Source organism: Arachis hypogaea, chromosome 17 (assembly GCF_003086295.3).
Source record: "Arachis hypogaea cultivar Tifrunner chromosome 17, arahy.Tifrunner.gnm2.J5K5, whole genome shotgun sequence".
NCBI classification, from domain to species: Eukaryota; Viridiplantae; Streptophyta; class Magnoliopsida; order Fabales; family Fabaceae; genus Arachis; species Arachis hypogaea.
The window spans coordinates 2974644-2989156 of record NC_092052.1 but is presented as its reverse complement, the minus strand read 5'-3'; the positions used below and the strand labels follow the sequence as shown (position 1 = coordinate 2989156).

The 14513-nt window shown below is 31.4% G+C and overlaps 1 pseudogene; it reads left to right on the top strand.

Annotated features, from left to right (window-relative positions):
• Positions 1-4453: 4453 nt before the first annotated feature.
• On the top strand, positions 4454-7900 carry LOC112765163 (uncharacterized; annotated as a pseudogene).
• Positions 7901-14513: the final 6613 nt, after the last annotated feature.

Sequence of the window (14513 nt, the reverse complement as noted above, 5' to 3'; positions counted from 1 at the left end):
GTGGTATTCCGAGTAGGATCTTGGAAGGGATGGTTGTGACGAGCTTCAAACTCGCAAGTGCTGGGCGTAGTGACAGACGCAAAAGGATAGTAAATCCTATTCCAGTATGATCGAGAACCTTCAGATGATTAGCCATGCAGTGACAGCGCATTGGACCATTTTCACAGAGAGGACAGGATGTAGCCATTGACAACGGTGATGCCTAACATACAGCTTGCCATGGAAGGGAGTATGAATGATTGGATGAAGACAGCAGGAAAGCAGAGGTTCAGGAGGAACGAAAGCATCTCCATACGCTTATCTGAAATTCTCACCAATGAATTACATAAGTATCTTTATCCTATTTTATATTTTAATTATGTTTTAATTATCAATTCACTATAACCATTTGAATCCGCCTGACTGAGATTTGCAAGATGACCATAGCTTGCTTCAAGTCGACAATCTCCGTGGGATCGACCCTTACTCACGTAAGGTTTATTACTTGGACGACCCAGTGCACTTGCTGGTTAGTTGTGCGAAGTTGTGACAAAGAGCTAATATTATGAACGTGCGTATTGAGTTTTTAGCGCCGTTACCAAGAAATGAACGATCACGATTTCATGCACCAATTGTGGTTAGTGTTCTGCTGGTTGTTGTGGTTTGTGTTTCTTAAGTTGTTTTGGTTTGAATTTCTTTGCCATGGCTGCTGGTTTTGGTTTTGGTTGTCTCCCCATCTTAGGTTTAGGTGGTTCTTCCAAGAGGGGTTATATGTGTCTCCATGGAATTCATTTTGGCTGGATCCTTGGTTGTGCATGTAGTTCACTTGTTCCTGCTGCTGATCTTCACTATTTTTCTCATTTTGTCCCCACCCAGTTGGTGGCTGATTGGTGACATTTACTGATGCAACTTGCAAACTATTAATTCTCTTAGCCATCTGCTCAAATTATTGCTGGATTTGTTACTGCATTACCTTGTTTTGAGCCAGAATAGTGTCCACACCTTCCAACTCCAAGAATCCTTTCCTTTGGGCTGGTTGGCGTTGTCTCTGATGAGCAAAGAAATATTGATTGTTTGCCACCATATCAATGAGGTTTTAGGCCTCCTCCGATGTCTTCATTAATTGCAAAGAACCTCCTGCTGAGTGATCTAGTGCTTCCTGAGCTTTCAAAGTCAAGCCTTCATAGAAATTCTGCAGTATGTCCCATTCATTAAACATTTCAGGGGGAAACTTTCTAATCAAGGCCTTGTATCTCTCCCAAGCCTCATAAAGAGATTCTTCATTCATTTGTGTGAAGGTTTGCACCTCTGTCTTCAATCTGATAATCTTCTGAGGTGGGTAGAATTTGGCTAGAAATTTATTCACTAGATCCTCCCAACTAGTGATGCTTCCTTGTGGGAAAGCTTCCAGCCATTGAGTAGCCTTGTCCCTCAATGAAAATGAAAACAGCAACAGTTTAGAAATATCTGGATGCACTCCATTGGACTTCACTGTGTCACAGATCCTTAGGAAGATAGACAAGTGTTGATTTGGATCTTCTAGGGCTTCCTCTATAAGAGCAGTTGTTTTGTACCAAAGTGATGAGTTGGGGCTTCAATTCAAAGTTGTTTGCATTGACATTTGGGGTAAGGATGCTACTCTCACAATACCTAGGATTTGCAAACGTGTAAGAAGCCAAGACTCTCCTCTGGGGGGTTGTTGTTAGCCATTCCCTCTGGTGGGTTTGAATTGGAAGGGTTCCCTTCCATTTCTTGCTATTCTTCCTCAGATGCTTCTTCACCAATGACTCATTTTCCCCTTGATTCTATTCTCAATCTTCGGAGAGTTCTCTCGTCAAGATCACAAGAGGTGGAGTCTCTCCTTGCTTCTGTCATACAACCAAAACAACAAGAAACACACAGAAGCACTCTGTAGCTTGAGTGTTGTTAGAGTTAGCAAAGACAAAGTCTCAAACAGTTAGTGAGCTTATCAAAAATAAAGAAAAACAAAGAAAAATGCTTAACAAAATCTAGACCACCACCTTACTTAATCATTGTCAATCTAGTCAATCCCCGGCAACGGCGGCAAAAACTTGATGAGTGAAAATCAGATTCCAACACAAAACTCACCGGCAAGTGTACCGGATCGCATCAAGTAGTAATAACTCACAAGAGTGAGGTCGATCCCATAGGGATTGAAGGATTGAGCAATTTTAGTTAGGTGATGAATTTAGTTAAGCAAACAAGTGAGAATTTGGGTGAATTGTGATCAATAGAAGCTAAATTGCATGAAAATAAAAGGGAGAAGGGAAATTGACAGAAAAGTAAAGTGCAAAAGAAATAAAAGAGCTGAATCTTAAAGTGCAAGTAATGTAAATGACTGAAACTTAGATTGCAAGAAATGTAAATGGCTGAAGCTTAAAGTGTAAGAAATGTAAATTACTAAATCTAAATTGCTGGGAAACTTAAATTGCTTGAAGATTAAAGGGATTTGGGAGCTGGGATTCAAAATTAAACAAGAAAAATGCAAGCCAAAGTAAATCAGAAAGCTGTGAAGTAAAGAAGTTCAGTTCAGTATCAAACAGAAATGGAAAATTACTTGAAGAAGCAAAACAAAAAGAAGCTGAGCTCAATTATGAAATTCTCAAAGAGAAATTGAAGATCCAAGAAGAGCAATGAGACTAGAAAGCAGATCTAGATCTCAATCACTTCCTTGATCAAACAGAAAAAGAAATTGCAGAAGAAATGTAAATGAAACAGCAATGAAATTCAGATCCAATTCCTCAATTCTTAGAATTATGCAGAAGAACAAAGATGAATTTCAGATCAAGAATTGAAACAGAATTCCTTCAATCTCAATCCAAAACTCAAAACAGAAGACGGAAGTTGTAGAAGTAAGAACAAAATGAAAGAAAACTCAGATCTCAATCCCAATTCCCAAATTTCAAATGAAAATTCTAATGAAAACTAAAATTCAGCTCCAAGAAAGAGTAAAAGTGCTAAAAGATTCAAAAGTCAAGGTAAAGGTCCTCTACAAATCAAACTAGCTCCTATTTATACACTTTCTATTTTTGATTTTCAGAACTTGGAGTGGGCTTTTCAAATTGGTGAAGAAGTGGATCCAAATTGGCTTTTGATTGAAATTGGACCCAGGTGCTGGCTCCAGTGGAGCGCTCAGTCAAGAAAGAAAACGTAGCCCTCTCTTGCCTTATGTCTGGGCTCGTGCCAAGCTTCAATTGTAGCGCTCAGTGAATTGCACATAACGCAGCGCTACATTGTGCCTTGTGTGGTCTCCATCTTCGAGCCCTAGTGGCTTCCTTTTGAGCCAATTTTCTTGTAGCAAAGTAGCGCTCAGTTAATTGAATTAATGTAGCGCCCTTTCTATGCCTTGTGCGCGCTTTTCTTAGTTCCCATTTCGAACCTTGGTGGTTTCACTTGCTAGTGTCGCGCCTTGCTTTTATTTTGTTGAGACCACGATAAAGTTAAAACACTTAACGTAGCGCTACATGCTTGAGTGCCTCCTTGTAGCGCTTCGTTTGGAAAATCAACGTAGCGCCCTTACCTTTGCTTTGGTGCTTTTTCCTCTAGCGCTCAATTAGAGAGCGTTGCGCTCATTATTCGAGCGTTGGCCCTTGCCCCCTTTTGATGCGCAACGCTTTAATGTCTTGGGTCACGTTTTTCAAAGCGTGGCCTAAGGTCCAAAGCATGCTCTAAGGTTCCTCTTTCCTTTTTTTTTTCATCATTTCTTCACCTACAAGTAATCAAAACAACTAATCAAAGCATCACCAAATTCACGAGATCTCTAAATTATTCAAAAACCAACTAATTTTAGCTTAAACCTTATGATTTTGTGTCAAATAAATAATGGTTGATTGAATTGACATAACCATACAAATTCACTCCAAATCACTTACTTATAATGCAAAAAAGTGCATAAAACCTAATGAAACAAGTGAAAAATGTTTGAAAAGCTAGCATAAGATGACTTGTTATCAGGCGGCGATATGGTCAATGGAGGAGGGGGCACTGATTCTAGCGTCAATGGCTTTGAGAACGTGGTGGCCTGGTGGGTACTCTTAATGAAAAAAGTGGGTGAGTTGAGGTTGTAGTGGCATTGGAACCTATCTCCCATTATGTATTTTTTTTTCAATAATAATAATAATAACGATAATAATGATAATTAAGAATCAGTTTGAAGTGAAATAGAGGAAGTAAAAGAGGTTAAGGTTGTTATGAATGAAGCAATTGTTCATGCCTGTGTGGATAGTGATGATGATTACTTGATGACTAAAAATGGATTAAAAAGAAGCCATGGCTACTTGAGGAGAAAGAAGAAGAGAAAAAGTAAAACAACGTTCTTTTGGAACAAATAGTAACACAACATCGTTTAATTGTATCAGATTACCAATTTGAGACACGCCTTAAAACTTTAGGGTATAATTTAGGTAAATTAAAAATTTGAAGGTTAAATTAGATCCGGAATCAAATTTCAAAAGTCATTTTCAATATTAACTCCTTTCAAACCCTAACAACTTCAGATTCAGAGCAAAACCTTACTCAAAACCGCAACAAAGAGCTCCAAGATGCTTTCAATACATTAACTACCGAATGAGGGTCACTATCCAAGACGGCCGTCAGCTCGTCGGAAAATTTATGGCCTTCGACCGCCACATGAACCTCGTCCTCGGTGACTGCGAAGAGTTCCGGAAGCTTCCACCGGCCAAGGGAAAAAAAACGCCAGGAGAAGACCGCGAGGACCGCCGCACACTTGGCCTGGTTCTCTTACGCGGCGAGGAGGTTATCTCCATGACCGTCGAGGGTCCTCCGCCGCCTGAAGAGTCACGCGCTAAGGCCGTCAATGCCGCCGCAATGGGCGGTCCTGGCATCGGCCGTGCCGCAGGCCTAGGTATCCCCGCAGCTCCAGTTGTCCAGGCCCCGTGGTGTTGGTGGACCAGCTCCCGGCATGATGCAGCCGCAGATCTCGCGCCCGCCGCAGCTTTCGGCGCCACCAGTTTCTTATCCCGGCACTGCACCGGTTATGCGGCCGCCTGGCCAGATGCCGAGGTATCCTGGTCAGGGTCCACCGCCAATGGCACGAGCCCACCACCTCCGATGCCGCCTGGGCAATTTGCACCACCCAGGCCCGGTGGTGGGCCTCCACAGCCTTTCCCTGTTCCGCCACAGTTTGGGCAGCGGCCTATGGGTCCTCCACCACCTGGTCAGATGGTGAGAGGGCCTCCTGCTCCGCCAAGGTCGCGGATTCCCGCCCCGCCTCCGCCTCGTCCTGGGATGCCTCCCCCACCTGGCAGCGGCGTTCCGGCGTTCGGACCTCCTCGCCCAGGCATGCCTCCTCCACCGAACCCACAAAACCAGCAACAGCAGTAGTGGTAATGAACTAGGTAATTTCTTATTTTTTCCTTCTTCTATTTTGATTTGTTTATGATAACTAATATAGCTTGTGTTTTTTGGTTATCTAGCATAATTTGCGTAGGATTATATTTTTCTTTTTGTTTTTGTCTAAGATTGTGATGTCTTGATGGACGAAGAGTGGTCATGGAAGTTCATGAAATTAAGATACGATGGGAATTTGCAGTTTTGAAATAAAAATGAAATTGTTCATCGTGTATTTTGGTAGTATGATTTGTAGATATGTTAGAATGCTATCACTAGAAGCAATTAGCTGCAGACAAAGAAGACAGTATTTGGCATATCATAGTCATACTCATAAACAGTTTATTGAGTTTACTTTTGGATATAGGGTATAGTCCTAATAAATCATTTTGTTAGTTTATGATTGAGTAACAGAAGGAAATCAGTTAGTCGGTATGAAGTTTATTAGTATAATGGTAGCAGCAACTTACATGAGTTTTGTGATAAACCTTTTGTCTTTCACTTGTACCTTTGTATATGTGGGTTTATTTATAGGGAATTTCTATGGATTTTCTTCCTTTGTGTTTGTGATTTGACTGTGAATCCTGCTAATTGAATTAGGTAGCCTTCATTGTCAAACAATTTTGGTTTATTTAAATAACAATGTAGCTAATTTGAACTATCTATGGATGACTTTACTGTGAACAAACTATCTATAGAAGCTTTTGTTCTCCCCCAAAATGAAATACACTGTCTCACTTTTCATAGTTGAGCTGCACCCGTGACCATGTATCTTAGATTTCAGTTTTCACTTTATTCTCTTTTCACTTATCCATAGCCATTGAAGTTGTTATTAATTCCAAGGTCAAACTCGATACCTCCTGCCGAAGATTCTCCTTTATCCTCAAGTCTTGATTCATTCTGTGGTTTTCATGCAGGATTGTAGTCAAGCACAACTGTTCAGCTTTATTTTGGGCATTTCAATGCTAGTCAATAGTATTTTGCTAATAAATAACAGAATAAAATTTACTGGGTTAATATTGTTGTCTATCTGTGGATGACAAATAACAGAATCGAAAGAGGAGAGGGAGGGGGAGGGGGAAGACAATTAGAATAACTTAGTATACTTCTGTCACATATGTTCACATTTTCTGTCGAATATATTTCATTGCCTTGCATAAAACAGATTTTCAGGACAACCATGTTTTGTAGGATGGGATTAAATTGGTCACATCTATTTGGTGTAAAGCTAATGATCTTTTTAGAGGATTTTCCCACTTAAACATGTTGAGATTTGTAAGCTACACTTCATAGAAAGCACTTTGAGTATTTTTTTCCCATGATCTTCCATAGAGAATCTCTTATCATCCATTTCCTTTTATTATCTTCTCTCCTTCTTAATCATATTCTTTTTTATAGAAAAATGCATTTCATTAATCAAATAATAGAAATTATTGAAGCTGAATTAACTGATTGACCCCTTAGAATACATATTTGGAATATAAATTAAAGAGTGATGCTAGGTAACCAACTTTTTTTGGCCAACATCAGCCAACTTTTTTAAAATTATTTTGTTCATCTTAAAATCTAGACCCTAACTCATAAATCTTTAACCTTAAATCCTAAATTATAAACCTAAACACTAATGTTGGCTAACTAAAAGTTGGTTCTCTATACTTTCGTTAAATTAAAACATGATACAGATTGTATGTATCATGTGTTGTGTTGATCTCATTTTGGTTGGGTACTTTTACATGAGTTGAATAATTTGGTATTAATATTATTATACGAGTAGTACATTCGATTCAATCTATATAAAAGTATTAAGTATTAACCACTAGTTAGAAGTGGGGCTGTCACCTGGTGTTCTCTGTGACCGATCTGTTCTTTAATTGTACGATCATATCAATGGAATTATGTGCCTCTGCTTTTTTCTAGCTGCATTTTCAGGAACCTTTAATTTTTGCTGACATGTTAACATTACTTTCAGCCAGTTCACTGGTTATTGTAAAATCTTTGTGGGCTAAATTTTTATGAAGAAATCCATTTTTTTGTATGGCCACTAATTACAACTAATATATTAAATCTTTAACTTGGATTTGTATTCAGCATCTTGTACTTCATTTTTGTCTTATCTGCTCTGACCTATGGTTAACTAGCATCCCTCATTTTTTTTTTGTCAATACTAAAGAGAAGTTTAAATTACTGTCGCAGCTAAATTCGAGTTGTTATTGTTGATGCTCTGAAGAATTGAAGATTTGGACCTTGGACATGTGCATGTTGCAAACCATCTTGTAGTTAAGTGGTGATTGTTGCTTGCAAACCATCTTGTAGTTAGGGAATTTTTTAAAATGTGTTGATGAGAAGTTCTATGTTAGAAAATCATGTTTTTGGAGGAGGTTATGCCATTGCAGCCTGAGCATTAGACTTATAAATCAATTGTGTAGATTGTCAAGAAAGGAACAAAAATATGATGCCGGATTGCAAAGACAGTGTACTGATTTGTGAGTGTAGGACCGATCTGTGACCCCCATATATTTCTGATTACATAATATACTTATGACTTGGGTAATGTTGAGCAATCTTTTTAGCTATCTATAATTATTTTTGGCTATTGTTTTTATAAATTATACTGCATATTTAAAGTAGTTTTCCATGGTACATGAATCAATAAATCTCTTTGTTTCTGGGTATAAAACTCGTTACATTTATCTTTCCAAATCACAAGTAGAGAAATGGAGCATGGAAGGTTAGTCAAAATCTCAGGATGTATATTTGTTAACTATTGTGAATGTTCGTTAGTGCAGAATTAATTGTATTCTTCATTATCTATTTCTTGTTTTTAATCATTACTTTACATCATAGGTATATTGCCGTCAATTAATATTTGCATAAGTTGGATTTTTATAATGATGATCTTGGTATAATTTGCACCCTTGTACAAAACTTTACCAATATTTTCCATCCTCTCAAAAAATAAGTAAAAAATGTAATCAATAGTTGACTATTAAAAATAATACAACTTTTATTGACCCAAAAAAAAAAATACAACTTTTAGCTGGAAAACATTGATATGAATATGAGATGATTAGTGTAGCACACAATCGCATCACTTAAGATGAATCTTCTTGTCCTTCTCGTTATCTGATAGCAGAAAGGAGTTCAAATCATAATTGTTGAACCTTTCTTAATCATCCTTTTGAGTTTAAGAGGTTGTCAAATTGGTTGTTTCATGCCAAATTGCCAATGCGTTTGAACTTAAGATGCAATTTGGTAAAAGCAAGGATCAGAAATCACTGTCTCCAACATCTTACAAACACATTTGCAAACACGAATACCACCTTTTATGTTGTCAATTAGTATTAAGAAAATTAGAATTTAAAATTTTATGTATATTATTAGGTAGAAATTTAGGTACAGTCAACTTCACGTGAAATTGATAATTGAGAGATGTTAGATAAAAATTTAATCATTTAACCGATTTCAACTGTCAACTTTACGTGAAATTGACTGCATTTAAATTTTCACCATATGATTATCTAAATATTTCATACAGTTATTTAATTTAATTAACTTTTAATGTATAGAAAATACTCATCTTTTACTTGAGGATTCAAGTGTGCATGAAATATAAATAAATAATGAATAATAAAAATTAATTTAAAATTACACAAACGATTGTTGTTTCAATTCTGTTAGGTAGACAATAAAAAATTTGAACAATGTGAATAATAGGCTGATTTTTTAGCCACTGAGAATTTAAAAAAAAAAATCATCCCAACATTTTAATCACCCCCTCCTTTTTAAGTTTTAATCCTAATTACACTCTCTTTTAATCGAAACCTTCTCCCCAATGCTATCATCACCAACCAAGAATAAACATTCCATTTGTATGAAGACATCTCATGCCTTTTGGATTCATGTTGTGATGCGTTGTGAAGTTCATGGCAAAGGTGGCCGAGAAAGGAGGGAAGGAATAAGCGAAAACTGCCATGAAATCTTGCAATATATATATATATATATATATATATATATATATATATCAATTACACGTGTCATAATATAATAAGATAAATCTTTAAGATATAGAAAATAACTGTACCAATTATGATTTAGTTTAATTATTAATTTTTATTTTTTACATTTTAAAATTTAAAATTAAAAATAATTAATTAATAATTTAATTTATAATTTTAATTTTATTTTTCTTTTTTCCTTTTGAAAAATATAAGATAGAAACATAGATAATGAAACAGGTATCTATCTTCACGGTTTATTTTATTTTTGAGTATTAATTTTTAATTTTTAAAAGAAAATCCAATAGACAAGTACTTTAAAGTTTGTATTTTTTTTTTTTTTGTATAACTGGATTGAGCAACTGCTCAATCTCTCAACAAATTTCATTTATGAACCAATTTTAAACAAATATATAAAGGCATTATTATAATCTGATGTCCAATTTTTGAAGAAATCATCTACCTTCAAATAATTCATTTCACAAAATAAATTTAATGGATAAAATAGTAACAATAATTTTTTTAAATATTTTATCTTCATCATATAATATATAATATTTATTCAAAAAATTTTTCGTAATGAATGAATTTAAAGATATGTTATTGCACACTACTATATATAAAATGTCTAATAACAAATAAGATTATGAATTTCATAATAAATAATTAAAATAAATAATAACAAATAAAAAAAATTTAAAATAGACAATACACTCATAATAGTAATTGTAATAAAATTAATTGTTTTATATTTTATATTTTTTAATTAAAAATAACATTTAATATAAAATTTTTCTAATATTATAAAAAATTTATGACATAATAATTGATAATAAATAAAAAATATTTATTTTTTATGCAGTTATACAAGTTATATTTAATTTATTTAAAAATAAAAGAGATTATATTTTTTATTTTAAGTTATATGAAAAAAATCATTTATTTATTTACTTATAAATATATTCTATATTTATTAAAATTTATTAATATTTTTTTACATCGTTTGATATGTATTATTAAAGTCTATGTTTATTAAAGTCGATAAATACTTTTATTTACATATTAATACGTATTAATCTAGAATGACTTTAAAGGGAGTTGCATATGAGAATGGTTGGTATGAACGAAGTAAGAGTAGTTGTTGAAAACAATAGAAGTGGCAAGAATGAATGAAAAAATAATAAAATATTAGACAACAGTTTATAATGGACTTTGGATGTGTGGAGACTGGAGAGCAAGTAATAGATACCATGAGACATATATAAAAGATTTAGACACAAGAGTTGTGATACCATGAGCATGTAGGTGCTAAGAGTGACATGAAATCAATGTGCCAACAAATATAACATAAAGCGAAATAATAAGAAAGTATTTAGAAGTTTTAATGTGTAGCATACATGACAAAGACAACAGTTTATAATGGACCTTGGATGCATGTGGAGAGCAAGTAATGGATACCATGAATCATGAGACATATATAAAAGGTTTAGACACAAGAGTTATATAAGGAGTTAGGTATACTGGGTGACATGAAATCAATGTACCAACAAATACAACATGAAGCGAAACAGTAAGAAAGTATTCAGCATGTGAAGAAATTTTAATGTGTAGCATACATGATAAAAGAAAATGCTGTTATTATACCTCATATAATATATTATTGGTGTCAATAGGTTCTATGTGTTACTTTGGAGTTATATAATCGAGTTGTATAATTATATGTGGTATTTTGTTGATAATGGATATTACCTATTTTTTATGATACTGCTAAAGAGAATAGTTTAATAAATTATAAGATATTTGTTTTTGCTTCCTTTCATGATTCTGAGTTGTACGAACAATCTAAAAAACAATGAGGCACAATAGTTGGTTAAAAAAAGTGACAATAAAAAAATACAAATAGATTATCCTTATAAAAGTGTAAGAGGGGCTTCAAAAATGTAACACATATATGTTATTACGTATTTTTTTTTACTTTCCAATTTCTTCTATCTTATTTTAATTTTATTAACATAATCCGAAACTAATTTTGCATATACTTATTTCACTAACAATACAAAAAATTTCATGCATAACCTTTTGCAAAATATTATTAATTTTGTCTTTTATAATATCATTTGTCTAGCATATAATACTGGTTATTTGATTGGCATACGAATGACGCAGTCTACACTTATCAATAATTTGTTAAAATATTAATATATTAATTTTTTAAACTATTAATTATGTTGAGTATTGTACGTGACATCTAAATACATGCAAATTTGTTTATAATTAAATTAAATAAATAAATTATATTTCAAAAAGATTTAATTGATTTAATATTGTTCATTTAACATATGGCACAAATTATTTGATTAGCTTATAAAGAATTCAAAAAAGTCTGCACCTACCAATGATAGAGTAAAAAGTCTTACGCATATTTTATTAATTTCTTTTTTCTTTTTTAATCTGTTTTACATTAGATAATATTATTTTTTTCTGATCATTAGATTAATATATAATATTAAAGATGTGGCAAGATAAAAATATTTGTTGAATTAATTTTTAAACTAATTTGACAACCCAATAAAATAAAATGATTTCATTTTGTTAATTTTTCTAATTTATTTTATTGTATTTTTTTTTACTTTAAAAATTTTAGGATCTAAAAATCTTGATTTAAATAATTTCAATCATATGATAAAAAAGTGGTTCGAAAAATAGGTTTGAATTTGGACAATTTATTGAATGTAACTAAAATAAACATATTAAAATACAATAAACAGAACCATAAATTCAACATTTATCAATAAATAATTATCAGAAGAAAAAAATGTTGCATAAATAATAGAAATAATTTGATAATATATAGACTAATTTAGACCACAAAAAAAAATAAAATACATAACAAAAAGTAAATATATAATTTTGTTAAACAAATAACTAATATCATTTAACTTTAATTTTCACCATTTCGAAAAAATAAAAAAAATGAATTTTTAAGCATTAGATAATTTAAAAGTACTTATTGTAGAAAAAAATACAATTATAGAAAAATAAAAAATATTATAACCCACAAAAACTATTTAATAACAAAATTGAGTTTGGTCAAAATTGAGAAAAAAAGTTGAAATTTTTTAACTAATCACAAGGAATCACCACTATCAACTTATTAAATTTGAATAATATCAAGTGAGAATTAAGAAATATAACAAAATGATAAATCTAAAAGTTTTCTATTTCTCTTAATTAAAGTAGTGTTTCACCTTAAATAACTATTTTTTATAAATAGTATTCATATGACAAATAAAATAGTAAGAAGATTCATATTAGATTATGAAAACTAATGTCATTCTTATTATAGTATATAATAATCATATTATTTTAAAACATACAAAATAAAATAATAAAGTACAATTTAATTAATGTGTAAAAAAATAAATATAAAACTTATATGGTGGTAATCCAATATAAAAACTAATGATGTACTATATTAAAATGCAACTAAAATTTATAATTATTAGTTAGAAAACTTATAACGATATACTATTATTTATTACATTAATTAAAAATAAATATTTTTATATTAATTTTTAGGATTATTGATAATAAATTTTGATTATTTGAGTAAAAATTTTGAATAATTTATGTAATAATTTTTTTTTTTAATAAATTAATAAGATGACTTATCAGACAAATTAAAAAAATAACTATAATTTTTATACATCTAGATATTTAAGAGAGACAAAAGAATTAGTTTATCAAAACTTCAACAATACATAAAAGTTATTACAATAGATGGTTATAGATCAAAATGATAGATAAGATTGAGAGTTATAATAATGTTATTGGGTGATAATTAATTATGATAGAGTGAAAAGAAGCTGAAAAGATAAGAAATGAGGAGAGGATAAGGTAATATAAAAGTGGCATAAGATAATCTTTATCTTTATCTTTATAGTAATACAAATGTGGAGCTCATTTGTTGACGTGGCACTCATACGTTGAGTCTGGGAGTTCATTTGCTGAGGTATCGTCACTAGAAATTTTAAGATTTATATTTATAAATCATAAATTATTATTTGCTTAAGTTGTTATTTTCAAATTTTAAGTTTAGGTTGTTTTACTTAGGTTGTTATTTTTTAAATTTTAATTTATTTTATTTAAGTTGTTATTTTTTAAATTTTAGACTGTTGTACTTAGATTGTTATTTTTTACATTTTAAATTATTTTACTTAGATTGTTCTTTTTTATATTTTAACACTATTTTTTAAAAATCTGTTAATTCTTTTTAGCATTATTTTTTAAAATTTTGTTGATCTTTTTCAAAATTGCAACTACATAAATTCTTTTAAAGAAATTTAGAGTTTTAAAAAAATTTCCGTTAATTATACTTTAGTTGTTACATACTAATATTACTATAACGATTTACGTTAGTTTAGATTTTTTAAATTATTATTTGTTTAGGTTGTTATTTTCAAATTTTAAGTTTGGGTTGTTTTACTTAGTTTGTTATTTTTTAAATTTTAAATTAAAGTCAACCAAATTTAAAAAAGTTAGTTATGATGCAAGTATAAAAGTATAAGTTATGAGAGATGTAAAGCACCACAATTTAAAGTACATTAATCCATTTTTTTACATATATCCAAAATCTCTCTACTTATTCCAATGGCTGGTATTCACAAAATTGCTGACATCAATCCTACAATCGACAATTTATGTGTACGTATACGAGTGATATGGTTATGGACACTACCAAGTTACGGAAATTCTCTATTACCATACTCAATTGAGATGGTTTGGTTCGATAAAGACGTGAGTTTTCTACTAATATTTTTTAATTTTATTTTAAATTTATATTATTTATATTTTAAATTTATTTGTTTATTCCCATCTAATTCTTCTTTGATTTTTGTTTATCAATTCTAGAAAAAAAAAATACACGCCTTGGTACGATTACACCTACTTAGTTGGTAAGTTATTGTTTTAAAAAAAAGTATAATTTATTTATAAATTTATTTATTTTATTGATAATTTCGGCTGTGTTTTGATTTTTAATAAACTTATTGATAACAATTTTTTTTTATTTTAAATCATTTCAGATGTTGTTGGATATCTTGCTGGAATTGAGAGTGAGAGAACTCTTGAAAAGAATGGCAAATCTACTAAGTACACTATTATTGAATT